This window comes from Pleurodeles waltl, chromosome 9 (assembly GCF_031143425.1).
Source record: "Pleurodeles waltl isolate 20211129_DDA chromosome 9, aPleWal1.hap1.20221129, whole genome shotgun sequence".
Taxonomy (NCBI): Eukaryota; Metazoa; Chordata; class Amphibia; order Caudata; family Salamandridae; genus Pleurodeles; species Pleurodeles waltl.
In genome coordinates this window covers 70,527,051-70,544,649 of record NC_090448.1, presented here as the reverse complement: position 1 = coordinate 70,544,649, position 17,599 = coordinate 70,527,051, and the positions used below count along the sequence as shown (strand labels likewise).

The 17,599-nt window shown below is 46.6% G+C and overlaps 1 protein-coding gene across 2 annotated transcripts in view; it reads left to right on the top strand.

Annotated features, from left to right (window-relative positions):
• The window catches only part of IRAK2 (interleukin 1 receptor associated kinase 2), a 277,952-nt gene that overhangs the window by 49,425 nt on the left and 210,928 nt on the right, over nt 1-17,599 (top strand). The gene's annotated exons all lie outside the window — the stretch shown is intronic.

Sequence of the window (17,599 nt, the reverse complement as noted above, 5' to 3'; positions counted from 1 at the left end):
TGGTTTTCATCAAGCTAAACCAATTACTATATAGAACATTCTGGTTTTATGAATTATAAGAATGAGAAGGATCCCAAAATAGTTCAAGTAGGGGAATTACACCGAAAACTAAAATAATTTCTGGTCTGCTTTGTCCACTCAAAATGATGCCTAATTTCCATATTAACTAGGTTAAGCCACATGTGGTCAAAGGGTGGAAAATTGGCCATACAGAAGACACATCTTGTTTGTCCTGTGATTTATTACTACTTTATGTACGATAAGTCTAATTAAGGCCCGGGTTTCTCAACTTTTGAGCCATAAAAGTTAACCGGCTGTGTGTAGATCAATGTCACCACTATCACTAGTCTGCTGCTCTTGTTAGTAATGTACTCCTTAAATGTAAACACTAGAGACTTATTAACAAGCATGACTGACCTGGGTAAATGAGTTGTGTGTGAGCATTAAAAGCGATATGAATGCCACTAGAATGCAAATGTAGGATTAGTTGATAGTGATAAGTGGGTCTCTTGGAGCGGGGTGATTACAATCATATGCATGTCAGGTAGACCAATACCTGTCTAGCTCTGCGGTAGCTATTTAACTCTCTTGCGTTCCTGCTAATACACCAAACCATTGGGCCTATGAGATATAACCATGTTCACGATGGTAAAAAGCGTTGCTATAGCTAGAAAGAACATCCAGTCTGAAAATAAGTAAGAAACATTCCCTTCATGTCACTGCAACGATTAAATGAATTAACATAACATTTCCAAAACCCATGTCCCCGCTCCCACCATTCGCACCAATCCCAAATGTCAGTGAACACCCAGATACAAATAGACAAAAGAAAAAACCCTTTACAGCAGTGGTTCCCAACCTTTTGACTTCTGTGGACCCCCACTTTCTCAGTACTGGAACCTCGGGACCCCCACTTTCTCAGTACTGGAACCTGGGGACCCCCACTGAATCATTATTGGAATCTGGGGACCCTCTAATGAGTTATTACTGAAAGCTGGGGACCTAATCTGTTAATATTATTACATTTTCTAAGCAGTCACGGACCCCCTGAGGAGGCTTTGCAGACCCCAGGGGCCACCGCACCACAGGTTGGGAACCACAGCTCTACAGCATCAAATATCAATGCCAAATGTGCTATCCCTGCATGGTGGACGCCATGGAGCACCCCCTGACCCTGGCTGGTGTACCCATAACGGTACTAAAGAAATATAAGTTCCTTAGCCTTTCGGCAGGCCGCCATGTGAGTGTGAATAGAAACAATAAAACAAAATGCAAATTGGCACATGTGAATATACAAGGCAACAGGGTATATGAAGGAAAGGATCAACACAGCGGTATACAGAGGCCCCAAACATGGGACACACTGTGGACAGGGGAGTGCATGGGAATAGTTACAGGTGAATACAGGTGGCATGCCAAGTTACACTAATCTGAAATAAAGGGTACAGGTAGAATCGGCACGGACACATGCTGGGCGCACAAGTGGCATTCGCATTTAGCAAATAGTCACGTCTGAATAAAACAAAAAGGGTGGGGGGAGGTGGAAGCAGTCCAGATCCTGCATAAAGTGATTGCGAGGAGCATAAGGCCATTTTCACAGAAGGTACCCCCGCGTGGCAACATCTTGTTTCCCATTGTTTCTCATGCAGAACCATTCCTGAATCGGGAGGACTTCCAAGAGCAAGGTGTACTGATCTGAAATAACTCTTTTTGTCCCTATATGATTTCCGTCCTTTTTTAATAAAAAAAAAAAAAATATATATATATATATATATATATATATATATATATATATATATATATATATACTATGGCAGCCTCCAGTTTTAAGTGTCTGCAATACCCAGTGCCTGATTTGGCCTTTATGCAATATTTTGTATATTGCTCTCTCCCACCAGAATTCTCTCTTACGCTGTCAAAGGAGTTTAGGGCAGTGCCTTGGACGAGGTCAGAAATCATTCTGCATCCTCCTTTGTTGCAAAGGTCAAACGGGCCAAGGGTCGGGGATTGGTGTAAATGGGGAGGGGGCAGTATTTCAGTACATACCATTTTTACAGAATCTATGACACCAGAAAACAAAGAGCTCCTTAAAACGTCAAAAAAAAATGTCAAATTGTAAACATTGAAAAGAGACACAATATATCTTAACACTTTTTCCTTTTATATTCCATCTGTATTCAAAGCTTCCAAGAGGCCCATGTTTTGTTTGACAATTTCCACTGGTTCTGGCTCTTTAACCAACACAAATGGTCATTGTGCAACATGTAGTTGTGATGCGATTGCTACAAATGTTGGGTTACAAATCTCAGTATGCTGAGCAAGAACAAACCTGAGTGACGAGGAAACGCATATCAGGGTACTTCACTAGGGCAGGAGCCTCCTGTAACACATCGCCATGTGCTCATTTCAAAGTACAGGGCCTCGCAGCTCTAACCCCCTGAATGGTACATCAGCCAGTGTTACTCCCCTAGGCCCAATACCAAGAGTCCGTCTCAAAACGCATCACCATATGCACCTGGAGCGTCACCTTGTGCACTGCTGATGCACAGTAGGTTTGTTTAATTGTATGTCTGTTTAGGCCTGCAGGTTTGCTAATCTGTACGCCTTGGTGCTGGTACATCTGTTTGGCTTTGTAAAAAGAGGTCCCTGTAGATGTACTGGTCTGAATGAGTGCTCTATGTCTCCATATGTTTTGTTGAACGCATCTATTTGCATGCGGTATACAAAGCCAAATCTACTGATGGCGTCAAAGCTTATTTTCAGTGTGCAGCCACAACTCCCTTTTGAAGGAAAACACAGACAATAAATAGTACTTATAATTGATAGAACGTTAAACACGGTGGCATTGGATGCATGACATTTTGGAACAACCACTGGTTGAATGTTTAACCAACCTTCTAGCTGCCCAAGCCAGGACCTTAAACGTACTGCAATATAGATTCATTCATCAGTTGCATTAAAAATATAAAATAACTATTCTACACAAAGAGAATTTGCAGCAGACAAAGAAAACATTTTTTTTCAAACACGAGCAAAAGCTTAGTCTCAAGAGTGTGTGAATGTAAGGTTTTCAAGAAACACCAGACCTCGAGCACTAATGTTTCACTCTTGCTGCAGCACAACAAGCTACTACATGTACCTGCTAGTACACATGCATTTTGTGTATGTGGGAGAAGCCTAGTAATTACTTCGCATCTGCTTTGCAATAATAAAAAAAAAAAGATTACCCAACAGTAAGACATGACCCTGCGACTGAGAGGAATAAAGGTGCACAGAGCCGTCAATCCAGTTCAACAGTATATAGATCTTCACTTGAGAATGGACGTTTTTGGGGTGCTTGGATTCCTGTACAGCACGTTACTAGCTGCTTGTAAAACTGTTACACTTGAAGTTATGCAAAGTAGATAAACTAGGAGTGGGAATATGAGTAAAGGTACCCAAAGCTCTCTTTATAAAAGAGATGGCTCAGTGAGTGGGACATTCGCCGGTGGAGCATGAAATGATCTCTAGGTCACGACTTCCCAACAAGACCTTCCATCTTCTGATGTGGGTAAGTGTAGTCCCATATAAACTGAGCAATAATAACCCCTCTTACTCATAGCCTTCAAAAACTGCAGAACGGTAAGAAGTTGTATATAAAGAACAAGTTGTTTATCCACGGTTTCCCCTATTTTCAGAAGGACGGGAACTTGCCATTTATCCTTGGAGTGTGACCTTTGCCCCTAATTCTCTATCCCCTCGTTTTTGGGGAAAGGTAAGTGTAGGAAAGTGCCACTGTTGGCATAGTTACCTCTACCCCCACTTTTTGCCTGATATTGATGACAACTCTGATTGAAAGTCTGCTGGGATCCTTCTAACCAGGCCCCAGCACCAGTGTTCTTTCCCAAAATCTTTACCTTTGTTTCCACAGTTGGCACACCAATGGCACACAGTTAAGTCCCTTGTAAAAGGTGCACCTGGTACCAAGGGCCCTGTGGCCAGGGAAGGTCGCCAAGGGCTGCAGCATGTATTATGTCACCCTGGGGGACCCCTCTTGAAGCACACGGTCTTTGCAGCTTGTGTGTGCTGGTGGGTAGAAAAAGGCATAGTCGACATGGCACCCATCTCTGTGGTCAGAAACAAAGCCTGTCCTCGGTGGAGGTGTGTCACATCTCATCCCTGCAGTAACTGTAACACCTGGTGGTGAGCCTCAAAGGCTCAAGCCTCTTGTTAAAGTGCCCCAGGACACCCCAGCTGATGGGTTGCCCGCCCCCCAGACAAAGCCCCACTTTTGGCAGCAAGTCCAGTGGGAACATTAGGGAAAACGGGGAGCAGTGACCACTCCAACTAGGACCAGCCCTAAGGTGTCCAGAGCCGAGGTGACCCCCTCCCTGCAGAATCCTCCATCTTGGTTTGGAGGACAGGGACCAGTAGGGTTAGGTTTGTGTCCCCCTTCCCTAAGGGAGTGGACACCAGAAGGGTGTTGCCACCCTCAGGGACAGTAGCCATTGGCTACTGCCCTCTGACCCCTGAAACGCCCCTAAATCCAGGATTTAAGGGCATCCCTGAACCCAGCGCACCAGATTCCTGTCTACCTGACAAGAAAGGAGGACTGCTAAGCTGAACCCCCAGCATAGAAGAAGGAAGACACAAACTGACTCGGCCAAAGCCCTAACGGCCCGTCTCCTGCTTCAAAGAACCTGCAACAAGAAGGCGACACATCCAGCGGGACTTGCAACCTCTGCCAAGCTCCAGAGTACTGCCCTGCATCACAAAGGACCAAGAACTCCCGAAGACAGTGGCCCTGTGTAGGAGGCTGGCCTGGTTTGTAGTGAGTACCAAGGGGTACTTACACTCTGCACCAGGTCCAGGTATCCCTCATTAGTGTAGAAGAGGTGTCTAGCAGCTTTGGCTGATAGAAAAGGGTAGCCTAGCAGAGCAGCTTAGGCTGAACTAGGAGAAATGCAAAGCTCCCACTATACCACTGGTGTCATATGCACAATATCATAAGAAAACACAATACACAGATATACTAAAAATAAAGGTACTTTATTTTTATGACAATAGGCCAAAAGTATCTCAGTGAGTACCCACAGAATGAGGATAACAAATATACACAAGATATATGTACACAATACCAAAAATATGCAGTAATAGCAAAAGGAAGTAATGCAAGCAATGTACAGTCACAATAGATTGCAATGAGAGCACATAGGTATAGGGGCAACACAAACCATATACTCCAAAAGTGGAATGCGAACCACGAATGGACCCCAAACCTATGTGAGCTTGTAGAGGGTCGCTGGGACTGTAAGAAAACAGTGAGGGTTAAAAAAATAGCCCACCCTAAGACCCTGAAAAGTAGGTGTAAAGTGCACCTAAGTTCCCCAGAGAGCACAAAAGTCGTGATAGGGGAATTCTGCAAGGAAGACCAACACCAGCAATGCAACAACAATGGATTTCCGGACAAGAGTACCTGTGGAACAAGGGGACCAAGTACAAGAGTCCCTATCAAGTCGGGAGTGGGCAGATGCCTAGGAAATGCCAGCTGTGGATGCAAAGAAGCTGCCAACAGATGGTAGAAGCTGTGGATTCTGCAAGAACGAAGAAGACTAGGAACTTCCCCTTTGGAGGATGGATGTCCCATGTCATGAAGAAGCTTGCAGAGGTGTTCCCACGCAGAAAGACTGCAAACAAGCCTTGCTAGCTGCAAGGGTCGCTGTTAGGGTTTTTGGATGCTGCTGTGGCCCAGGAGGGACCAGGATGTCGCCAATTGCGTGAGGCGACAGAGGGGGCGCCCAGCAAGACAAGGAGCCCTCTCAGAAGCAAGCAGCACCCACAGAAGTGCCAGAACAGGCACTACGAAGAAGAGTGAACCGGAGCTCACCCGAAGTCACAAAAGAAGGTCCCACGACGCCGGAGGACAACTCAGGAGGTCGTGCACTGCAGGTTAGAGTGTCGGGGACCCAGGCTTGGCTGTGCACAAAGGAAATCCTGGAAGAGTGCACTGGAGCCGGAGCAGCTGCAAATCACGTGGTACCCATCAATGCAGTCTAGCGTGGAGAGGCAAGGACTTACCTCCACCAAACTTGGACTGAAGAGTCACTGGACTGTGGGAGTGACTTGGACAGAGTTGCTGAGTTCCAAGGACCACGCTCGTCGTGCTGAGAGGGGACCCAGAGGACCGGTGATGCAGTCTTTTGGTGCCTGTGGTTGCAGGGGGACGATTCCGTCGACCCACGGGAGATTTCTTCGGAGCTTCTAGTGCAGAGAGGAGGCAGACTACCCCCACAGCATGCACCACCAGGAAAACAGTCGAGATTGCGGCCGGATCAGCGATACAGCAAGGCGCTACTTTGTTGCGGTTTTGCAGGCGTCCAAAGCAGTCAGCGGTCGATTCCTTGGTAGAAGGTGAAGAGAGAGATGCAGAGGAACTCTGATGAGCTCTTGCATTCATTATCTAAAGAATTCCCCAAAGCAGAGACCCTAAATAGCCAGAAAAGGAGGTTTGGCTACCTAGGAAGGAGGATAGGCTAGCAACACAGGTAAGAGCCTATCAGAAGGAGTCTCTGACGTCACCTGCTGGCACTGGCCACTCAGAGCAGTCCAGTGTGCCAGCAGCACCTCTGTTTCCAAGATGGCAGAGGTCTGGAGCACACTGGAGGAGCTCTGGGCACCTCCCCTGGGAGGTGCAGGTCAGGGGAGTGGTCACTCCCCTTTCCTTTGTCCAGTTTCGCGCCAGAGCAGGGCTGGGGGATCCCTGAACTGGTGTAGACTGGCTTATGCAGAGATGGGCACCATCTGTGCCCATCAAAGCATTTCCAGAGGCTGGGGGAGGCTACTCCTCCCCAGCCCTGACACCTTTTTCCAAAGGGAGAGGGTGTAACACCCTCTCTCTGAGGAAGTCTTTTGTTCTGCCTTCCTGGGCCAAGCCTGGCTGGACCCCAGGAGGGCAGAAACCTGTCTGAGGGGTTGGCAGCAGCAGCTGCAGTGAAACCCCGGGAAAGGCAGTTTGGCAGTACCCGGGTCTGTGCTAGAGACTCGGGGGATCATGGAATTGTCTCCCCAATGCCAGAATGGGGGCGACAATTCCATGATCTTAGACATGTTACATGGCCATGTTCGGAGTTACCATTGTGACGCTATACATAGGTAGTGACCTATGTATAGTGCACGCGTGTAATGGTGTCCCCGCACTCACAAAGTCCGGGGAATTTGCCCTGAACAATGTGGGGGCACCTTGGCTAGTGCCAGGGTGCCCACACACTAAGTAACTTAGCACCCAACCTTTACCAGGTAAAGGTTAGACATATAGGTGACTTATAAGTTACTTAAGTGCAGTGGTAAATGGCTGTGAAATAATGTGGACGTTATTTCACTCAGGCTGCAGTGGCAGGCCTGTGTAAGAATTGTCAGAGCTCCCTATGGGTGGCAAAAGAAATGCTGCAGCCCATAGGGATCTCCTGGAACCCCAATACCCTGGGTACCTCAGTACCATATACTAGGGAATTATAAGGGTGTTCCAGTATGCCAATGTGAATTGGTGAAATTGGTCACTAGCCTGTTAGTGACAATTTGTAAAGAGAGAGCATAACCACTGAGGTTCAGGTTAGCAGAGCCTCAGTGAGACAGTTAGGCATCACACAGGGAACACATACATATAGGTCACAAACTTATGAGCACTGGGGTCCTGGCTAGCAGGGTCCCAGTGACACATAAACATACTGAAAACATAGGGTTTTCACTATGAGCACTGGGCCCTGTCTGGCAGGATCCCAGTGAGACAGTGAAAACACCCTGACATACACTCACAAACAGGCCAAAAGTGGGGGTAACAAGGCTAGAAAGAGGCTACTTTCTCACACCCTGTCCACAAAGGAGCTACACCAAGGGACTCCAGAGCCTCCCTGGGTCCGTGAGTCCTGACCACCCTGCACCCGACGCCTTTAGCCGTTGACCAGGTTGCCCAACCAGCAAGAGAGTCCCCAGGCGATTGTGAGCAAGTGCCCTCCCTGGGTTGACCTCTCCACCCCTCCACGACGACGCCTGCAGAGGGAATCCCGAGGAACCCCCTGACTGTGAAAGCTCCAGACGAAGATATCCGATGCCTAAAACACCACTGCACCCACATTCCCCCAGGCCTTGGAGAACCCAACCTCTGGTGCAGCTACGTGAAGCAGGCAGCCCTCCTCCCTGTCCAGCCTGTGCCAAGTCTCCCTGGTCCCCACCTTCAGTAGCTGAGTGACACCCGGGTCCCCTCATAAACATTAGAACCCTGACGCCTTGTTTGCACCCTGCACCCAGCCGCCCCAGTGCCACTGAGGGTGTGTGTTGGTTCCTACTTGTGCCCCCCCCAGTGCACCTCTAAACCCCCAGGACTGTCCTACGAAGCCGCGGGTACTTACCTGCAGGCAGGCCTGATTCCGAGTGCCCCCAGTCTCCATAGGAGCCCATGTTAAATTTGCCTCAACTTTAGCCCCTGCACCCTGCAGGCCCCGTGTTGCTGGTCGTGGGTGTTTGGGGTTAACTTGAACCCTAACCTGTGGACTTCCTAACCCCTTGGAGACTGGAACTGTAAACCAAGTACTCACCTGTAAATCGTACTAACTTTTCTTCCCCCAGGAACTGTTTCTGAAAATTGCAGTGTCAACTTTTAAAACTGATAAGTTATACAGTTTTTGAAATATTGGCAATTATCAATTTCAAACAAAGTACTGTTGATGTGTGAAATATGAATCTATTGAAGTACTTATCTGCAACTTGAATCTTGTGGTTCTAGAAATAAATTAAGAAAATATATTTTTGCTATATAAAAACCATTGGTCTGGAATTAAATCATTGAGTGTGTGCTTCTTCTATAGCTTGTGTGTGTGTGTACAACAGATGCTTTGCACTACCCTCTGATAAGCCTAACTGCTTGACGACACTACCACAAAACATAGCATTAGTATTATCTGCTTTAGCCTCTGGGCAGCCCCTGGACTCCGTACACCCATCTCCTTTTGATATAGTATATACAGAACCAGCTTCCTACAGTAATTCTCCCTTACTCTCAGAAAGTGGCACCTGATCGCCTTTTCCTCAGAGAAAAGTAGATACTTATTTATCTGGATTGATAGATCTTAGCACATTAAAGTCACCCCATTTCCACACGTGGCACCCTTTTCATCACCCAAATGGAGATCATGTCTCAGACTCTTCTAAAGAGACCAGTTTGACCTAGCGATCGTATTCCTTTAGGCGGAAGCACTAGTCAAAGAGAAAGAGCAGCAGCATCGAAGCACAACAGCTTCTAAGCACCAGAGTCCCTAGAATATCACATGGAAGCCACATACTTCTTCAAAACACCGTTCCTTACCCCGTGAGCTCTCTCTTTCCAAGAGGCTTAGAACTGTGGGTGCACAATCTCTCTTTCATTGTGAAGCCCCCTCTAACCCATCGCTGTATCCTCCTCAGCACTTGATTATTTTCAACTCCTCCCATCTTCTCTAACACTTACCTGTCTGTAAGGATTAGTTACTTACCTGTAAATCCTAGTTCTCTTCCAGGGGTATCCTCATCAAAGTCATAAACATTGAATATTCCCGCCCTTGTGCGGGGACCCCGGAGCATATATATATAAAATACATACATATTATCATGTGTAAAACAGCAATGCAGGCTATAATCATAAATAGGCTAAAATGCTTTATTTCTATGCAAGTTTTTTTTTTTTTTTTTATATTATAAAATCACAATAGATCATAAATATCTACCTAAGCCCCAAAAACTGGACTTAGGGAAGTAAACAGCAGTAAATATCAGAGAAAAATAGAAAAAAACCACATTGAAAAACAATGAAGCATTCTTAGCCAATAGGCTGCATGCAGGTTAACACAGGAGAACCATAAAAACTTTGGCACCGTGCCTTTAAGACCCTGAGCACCTCCAGTATCCCACCATGCCTCAGGGGTGAAGGGAAGGTGACAGTTGGTTCACAGTTAGGTCAGTACTTTTTTACGGTGACAATCTGTGTAACTGATCAGAAAGATAATCTGTCCTGCACTTCTAGGAGACTTAAGTCCGGGGAGGAGGGTGGGTTGTTTATGACTTTGATGAGGATACCCCTGGAAGAGAACTAGGATTTACAGGTAAGTAACTAATCCTTCTCTTCCAGGGGATCCTCATCAATAGTCATAAACATTGAATAGATTAGCAAGCCCATCCCTAAACTCTGCGGACTGTCCGAAAGAAGTGCAGGAAAGAATACATATTCATGCAAATAGATTTCTAAGAGAGGCCTGCCCCACCTGGGCATCCGCTCTTGCATCCGAGTCTAAACAGTAATGCTTAGTAAAGGTATGCACAGACTTCCATGTAGCAGCCTTACAAATCTCGGAAATTGGTACATTGTTAAGGAGGGCAGCAGTAGCCGCTTTTCCCCTTGTGGAATGCGCTTTTGGCCTAGCCAGTAATTGCTTATTAGCCAGTTGGTAAGTGTTAACAATACAAGACACAATCCATCTTGATATCGTTCGTTTAGACGCTGCCTCTCCTGTTCTTAAATGACCATAATTCAGAAACAAATGGTTAGAATGTCTAATCGGTTTTGTTTTGTCCAAATAGAATTTCAGCACTCTTTTTAAGTCTAAAGAATGCAATGCTTTCTCAGCCGGAGTCTCCGGATTGGGAAAGAAAGTCGGTAAAGATATAGTCTGATTGATATGGAATTCTGACACCACCTTCGGAAGGAAAGATGGGTGAGTTCGCAGAACCACTCTATTATCGTGAAAAACCGTGTACGGTTCTCTGCAAGACAGAGCCTGAATTTCGCTGACCCTCCTCGCTGAAGTAATGGCCACCAAAAAAGCCGTCTTCCACGTAAGGTGCTGTAAAGAGGCCTTGTGGATAGGTTCAAAAGGAGGGCCCATAAGTTTTGACAGGACTACATTCAGTTCCCATGGAGGAGAAGGTCTCCGAATGGGAGGAAAAACCTTTTTCAAGCCTTCTAAAAAATCCTTGACTACAGGTATCGTAAAGAAGGATTCCTGAGAAGGCGACTTACGATACGCTGTAATTGCAGACAAATGAACCTTAATAGAAGATACCTGCAGACCAGACTTCGCCAGATGAAGTAAATAGGATAGTATGACGTCCTCCTGAGCTCGTATGGGATTTATACCTTGTTGAGAGCACCAGATGTAAAATCTCTTCCACTTAAAAGCGTAAGAACGCCGCGTGGAAGGTCGTTTTGACTCTTTCAAGATGCTCATGCACTCCTGTGAGAGCCCTAGGTGCCCATACTGTAGGAATTCAGGAGCCATGCTGTCAAGCTCAGAGAGGGAAGGTTGGGATGTAGGATTCTGCCTTCCATTCTGCTCAGGAGATCCGGTCTGCACAGCAACCTCCTGTGAGGTCTTTCCGATAAGTTGAGTAGGTCCGTGTACCAGAATTGGCGGGGCCATTGTGGCGCTATCAGAATCATTCTGGTTCTGGAGTTGTAAAATTTGTTGATTACTGCCGGTATGAGGGGAATCGGTGGAAAGGCGTAGAGAAATGTCCCTGACCAGTTGATCAACAGGGCATTCCCTTGAGATCCCGGACGGCAGAACCTGGATGCGAAGTCTGGGCATTTCTTGTTTGTTTCGTCTGCAAAGAGATCCAACTGAGGTCGACCCCATTGACCGAAGATGTCCTCGACGACTTCGTCGTGTAGCACCCAGTCGTGCGCGTCTTCCAGATGTCTGCTCAGGAAATCTGCCTCTACGTTTTGCTGACCTGGCAGGTGTACCGCTGTGATAGACATTCCCCTGGCCAGGAGCCAATGCCATATCGTTTGGGATTCTCGAGACAGAGGTAGTGATCTTGTTCCCCCCCCTGTTTGTTCAGGCAATACATTGTGGTTGTATTGTCTGTCTGAATTAGGATAGATTTCCCCTGAACCAATGGAGAGAAAGATTTGAGAGCCAGATGGACTGCTCTGAGTTCCAGTAGATTTATGTGATAGTTCTTTTCCTTGTCGGACCACAGACCCTGAGCTTGGAAGGAACCCAGATGAGCACCCCAACCCTGAAGAGACGCATCCGTTACCAGAGTGTCGACTGGAATTGTCTGGTGAAACGGAGAACCTATCGACAGGTGAGGTCTGTGCATCCACCATTGTAGTGATTGAAAAGCCACTGCTGGTAGTCGAACTCTGTCCTCCCAGTGACCAGTCTTTTGGCTCCAATTGTTCTCTAATGCCTCCTGAAGGGGCCTCATGCGTAGCCTGGCATTCGGGACAATGAAGATGCATGAAGCCATGGAGCCCAGAAGCGATGTCACCTGACGAGCTGTAGGTGCATCGGCTGTTAATAGATGTTGACACTTCCTGTGGATTGATAAAAGTCGTTCCTCCGAAGGATACACTCTTTGGAGCTCTGTGTTTAGTATCGCTCCCAGGTAGTGGAGGTTTTGTGTTGGAATCAAGGTTGACTTGTCGTGGTTGATTTGAAGACCTAGAGACTCGAAAGTTCTTAGAACGATATCTCGATGTTTTCTCGCCTGATCCGGAGATGAGGCCTTCACTAGCCAGTCGTCCAGGTAGGGGTAGACGAATATTTTTTGTCTTCGAAGGTGTGCCGCTACCACTGCTACACATTTTGAAAAGACTCGGGGTGCAGACTTCAGGCCGAATGGAAGGACTCTGAATTGGTAGTGCTGTGACGCTATCTGGAAACGTAAAAATTTCCGATGTTTGGTTGCTATTGGGATGTGAAAATATGCATCCTGTAGGTCGATGGAGCACATCCAGTCTCCCTGATGCAGTTGCGGGACAATCTGGTGAAGGACTAGCATCCTGAACTTTTGTTTTCTTATGTACTTGTTCAGGAGCCGTAAGTCCAGAATTGGTCTGAAGAGGCCCTGTTGACCTTTTTTCGCCACCAGAAAGTAACGGGAGTACACCCCTTTTCCTTTTTGTGCCGGAGGAACCTTTTCTACAGCTTTCTTTTGTAGGAGTGCGAGAACTTCCTTGCGTAGCAGGCTGAGATGAGAAGGAAAACACCTTGCTGGCGGCAAGTGTGGAGGAGGTTTTTTGAAAAGGAGAGAATAGCCATGTTCGACAATATTGAGCACCCATCTGTCTTTTGTGATTGAGTGCCACTCGCGAAGATGATGCGTAACACTTCCCCCCACCGGAGTGGTGCACAGTGCTGAGGGAAGCAATGCCTCATTGCTTTGATGGTGTCTTTGCTGTAGACTGTTGAGGTCTACTTGACCCTCTGTCTCTTGTGGGTCTACGTGCCTGAAACAGGGGACGTCCCTGTCGTTGTTGTGGCCTTTGAGACCAGTGAGGGGTTTGAACCCTCTGCTGGAATGGTCGTCTGTCATACGGCCTGTACCTCCGCCTGAAGTCTTTTTTACGTTCCAGGCCCACTGCCCTCATCGTGTCGACCTCCGTTTTCATTCGGGCCATCTCTTCATCCGCGTGGGTACCGAACAATGAACTCCCGCTGAATGGGAGGTTCAAAATGCGCTGCTGTGCTTCCTGTTTCAGACCCGTGAGCCGTAGCCAGGAAGACCTCCTAGCGCAGATTCCGTGCGCATACCCATGCGCAGCCAAATCCGCCCCGTCCGCCGCCGCGCTGATGACCTGGTTAGATACTAGGCCCCCTTCCTGCAAGATTTCCTGGAAGTCCTGTCTATCTTCCCTGGGCAACTTTTCTGTAAATCTGTGGAGTGAGTCCCACAGAGAGCGGTCATATCTGCCCAGAAGTGCTGAGGCGCTGGAGACCTTCATAGCAGATGCCGCCGTACCGCACATCTTTCTCCCCAGAGAGTCTAGGTGTCTGCTCTCCTTATCCGGGGGAACTGTGGAAGATGATGCCACAGAGTGTGTTTTTCTGGCTGCGGCTAAGATCACAGAGTCCGGTGGCGGATCCTTCCGCAGGAATAAAGGATCTTGTTCCGGAGCTTTGTATTTCTTTTGAATCCTAGCCGGGGCAGACTTGAGAGTGGCTGGAGACAGAAAAGTGTCCATAGTCGGTTGCAGCAAACCCGGTACTAGTGGCAGCAGTTTTCTCGAGACTGATCTGTGTTGTAGGGTCTCAAAGATAACTGAGGATGAGGTGGCCGGCTCCGGTACCTCAATATTTAGCTTCTGCGCTCCCCTTAGAAGAACCTCATTAAAAGTGGTGATATCATCCACCGGGGAAATCCTAGCAGGTGGAGAATCTGTGAGTGTGGGGGAGTAGCGCCCAACAGACGATCCTGAAGAAGACCAAGAAGGTGATCTTCTGCGTGGTGTTCGTGACCTGGTTCTCCTTCGGGAACGGGACCTGCTCCGAGAGGCTGTAGCAGAGTGTGCAGGTCTTGTGGTCGGCTGACGAGAAGCAGAACGAGCCCGTCCTGCTCTAGCTGTAGGCGATGGCGTTCTCGGTAATGAGGCAGTAGGAGAATACATCCTAGAGTATTGTGAATCCGGGGATGCTGTGATGGGAGAAACATGCCCCGATGCTCTGGAATGGGATGATGCACTCCTTATAGAGACCACCGGTGAGGGAGCTTTGTCCGCTGGCTCTACTGCCTGTGACACAGCTGAAGGTTGTGTCGACGTCGATTGTATCCTCGACGTCGAAGGTTGCGATGGCTGGTCTGTTCTCGACGTCGAAGGTCTTGACGTCGGAGGTCTTGCCGTCGAGTGTCTTGACGCCGATCGCCTATCGCGGGACCTGGACCTACTCGCCGTCGTGTGTCTCGACGTTGAGTGGCGAGTGGTCGACGGCGGATGTTCATGCCGTCGAGGTGTTTTTGGTGTCGTGTCCATCGACGCCAAGGGGTGAGACGTTCTCAACGGCGAACGGGAGCGCCGGAGATGACTCGACGCCGAACGGCGGCCTGCCGTCGACGGAGATGTACCCCTGTGTCCATGCTTCGACGTTTTGTCCCTCGACGTCGGTCTGGTCGCCGTCGACGGCGATCTATGCCGGTGAGACGGTGGTGCCGATGACGTCGATGGAGAACAAACAGGTACAATCCTACCTGTCGACGTCGATCGGGCCATTCCTTTTGCTGTAGGTCTGGGAAGTGAAGAGGATGTTGACTTTTTCCTCTCCTGAAGCCCATGTAGCCTGATCTTCTCTCTGTCTTTGAGAGTCCTCCTTGACATGTTCTTACAATACTTGCAGGTGTCAGGACAGTGACTCTGTGGCAGGCAGACAATACACAGAGAGTGTGGGTCTGACTGGGCTTTCTTCTTCCCACAAGAAGGACATTTTACAAAAAGAGATGGCATTTTCTGTCAAAAAAGACTTCCAAACTCAGACAAAAGATGTTATCTGTCGAGTAAATAGGAAAAACACTATTTTTAAGGATTTTTCTGAAGAAAAACTCAGAAAAACTGAGAGCTCAATGCTCCAGGATCCTCTCAGAAGAAGCCGGAAAAAAGAACTGACCTAACTGTGAACCAACTGTCACCTTCCCTTCACCCCTGAGGCATGGTGGGATACTGGAGGTGCTCAGGGTCTTAAAGGCACGGTGCCAAAGTTTTTATGGTTCTCCTGTGTTAACCTGCATGCAGCCTATTGGCTAAGAATGCTTCATTGTTTTTCAATGTGGTTTTTTTCTATTTTTCTCTGATATTTACTGCTGTTTACTTCCCTAAGTCCAGTTTTTGGGGCTTAGGTAGATATTTATGATCTATTGTGATTTTATAATATAAAAAAAAAAAAAAAAAAAAAAAAAAAACTTGCATAGAAATAAAGCATTTTAGCCTATTTATGATTATAGCCTGCATTGCTGTTTTACACATGATAATATGTATGTATTTTATATATATATGCTCCGGGGTCCCCGCACAAGGGCGGGAATATTCAATGTTTATGACTATTGATGAGGATCCCCTGGAAGAGAACCACCAGTTCCCTGAACTGTAACAGCTGCTAGGCCTGTTCCTGGGTCAGATCTAGCTCATCGGCTAACCAGAGCAACACTGCAACATTTCTGGATTATAAAACCTAAATTTAGGAGTTAGCAAGCTGTTTATGATGGACCATTTAGTTTTAGTTTGATTACATTCCCATTGGTTTTACACGCAATATCTCAGTAAGAGATCTTCAAATCGTGAGACGTACCAGACACATCTGCTAATACCCCATAGCCTTATCCTCTTGAGAGATGGTTTCACTAGATCGGCTTGTTTCCATTCAATGCAGCTGTTGCAAGAGCAGGCAATAAGAATAACCCTGATATTCTTGAGACAAAGTTAGTAGGAAGGCATTAAAGGCCCTGTTGTTAGCAGATAAAAGTAGTCTTACAACACCAAGTACAAAATATGCATGTCAGTGATGAAAAGGAGTGGGCACAGCCCCTTAGGCCATTCTTTCAAGTTCTTGATGGACTAAGTACAGCTCTCCAGGCCATTCTGTTCTGGGTAGGAACACCCTCCCCAAAACCAAGGCCCTTTTGTCCTCTGTCTGGAAGCAATACATGGAAGGCATCAGTGGTGTTGGACCTGTATAAAACAAAGTAGGAGTTGGGCCTGTCAACAAACACAGGAAAAAGAATGCTTGTACAGATAAAAGTTCAGTTACTTCATGTATGGTTCCAACACCTAAGCAGTCACATCCAACCGAATTGTGCAAATAATTTTACTTAAACAATATAATTGTTTCACAGTTTTTCTGGACACATCCCACAACAATTTAAACACAAAGAGTTTTGACATCTAGCAACATTATATGCGAAGTTCGTGAACCCAGTGCCCAAGTGAAAAGTGGTGCAAGTTAAATAATGAGACACCATGCATGTGTATGATACATGAGCATGCTATTTTCCTGGGGTGCAGGGCAAAGTAGCGAAACAGCCCCTGTCCTGAGGAGCCCTCGGAATCACACACTGTTAAACGTCAACCCCCACAAGGCCAAGAAAGTTTCATTCAAATTAGGGGATAATCTGGTTAAAAGCATAAACATCCACATCTTTTTGCCCTTGACTATGCTTAATGAAAAATGAGTGGGACTTACTAATTGGATTCTTTCAGAGCACTCATTTCCTTTTTTTGTTTTTATAAAAAAAAGATAGGACTGATGATTAAAGACTGATTAGTTCCCCATTAAAGAATTGTTTACAGCATTTCATTTTCAGATACCCTGGTGTGAGTTTCTCATTTTACACCGTGGTTGGGGGTCACAATTATATGTATATAATCACAATCTGTCACACACATTGATGTATGTTTGAGTATTTTAATTGTTCAAGTTGTTCAGAACTTCCAATATTTTTATGTTTCTAGTCACAGTATCATCATACTGTGCCACACATATTGATGTACGCTTGAATATTTCAATTGTCAAAGTTGTGCAGAATGTTTAGTCCATTTTGTGATTAACATACACAACAGATGTAGTATTTGTACCTATCGACTGATAGTTCAAAGAAGATAAAAAGTCCTGCAAAGTAAGAGACCATGTGATTTAAAAAGCTTTGGTTATGCTCATACCGTAGACTGAGGAACTGTAAATGCTGAAATAATTTAATATACAGAGCAGGAAGACAATAGTTTGTATAGCAATCGTTCTATGGCCTAACCTTTCCTCCCGCTACCTAAAGAGCCACCCCCATTTTCTGCATAACATTATAAAAGTGTCACTTTCCAGAATTA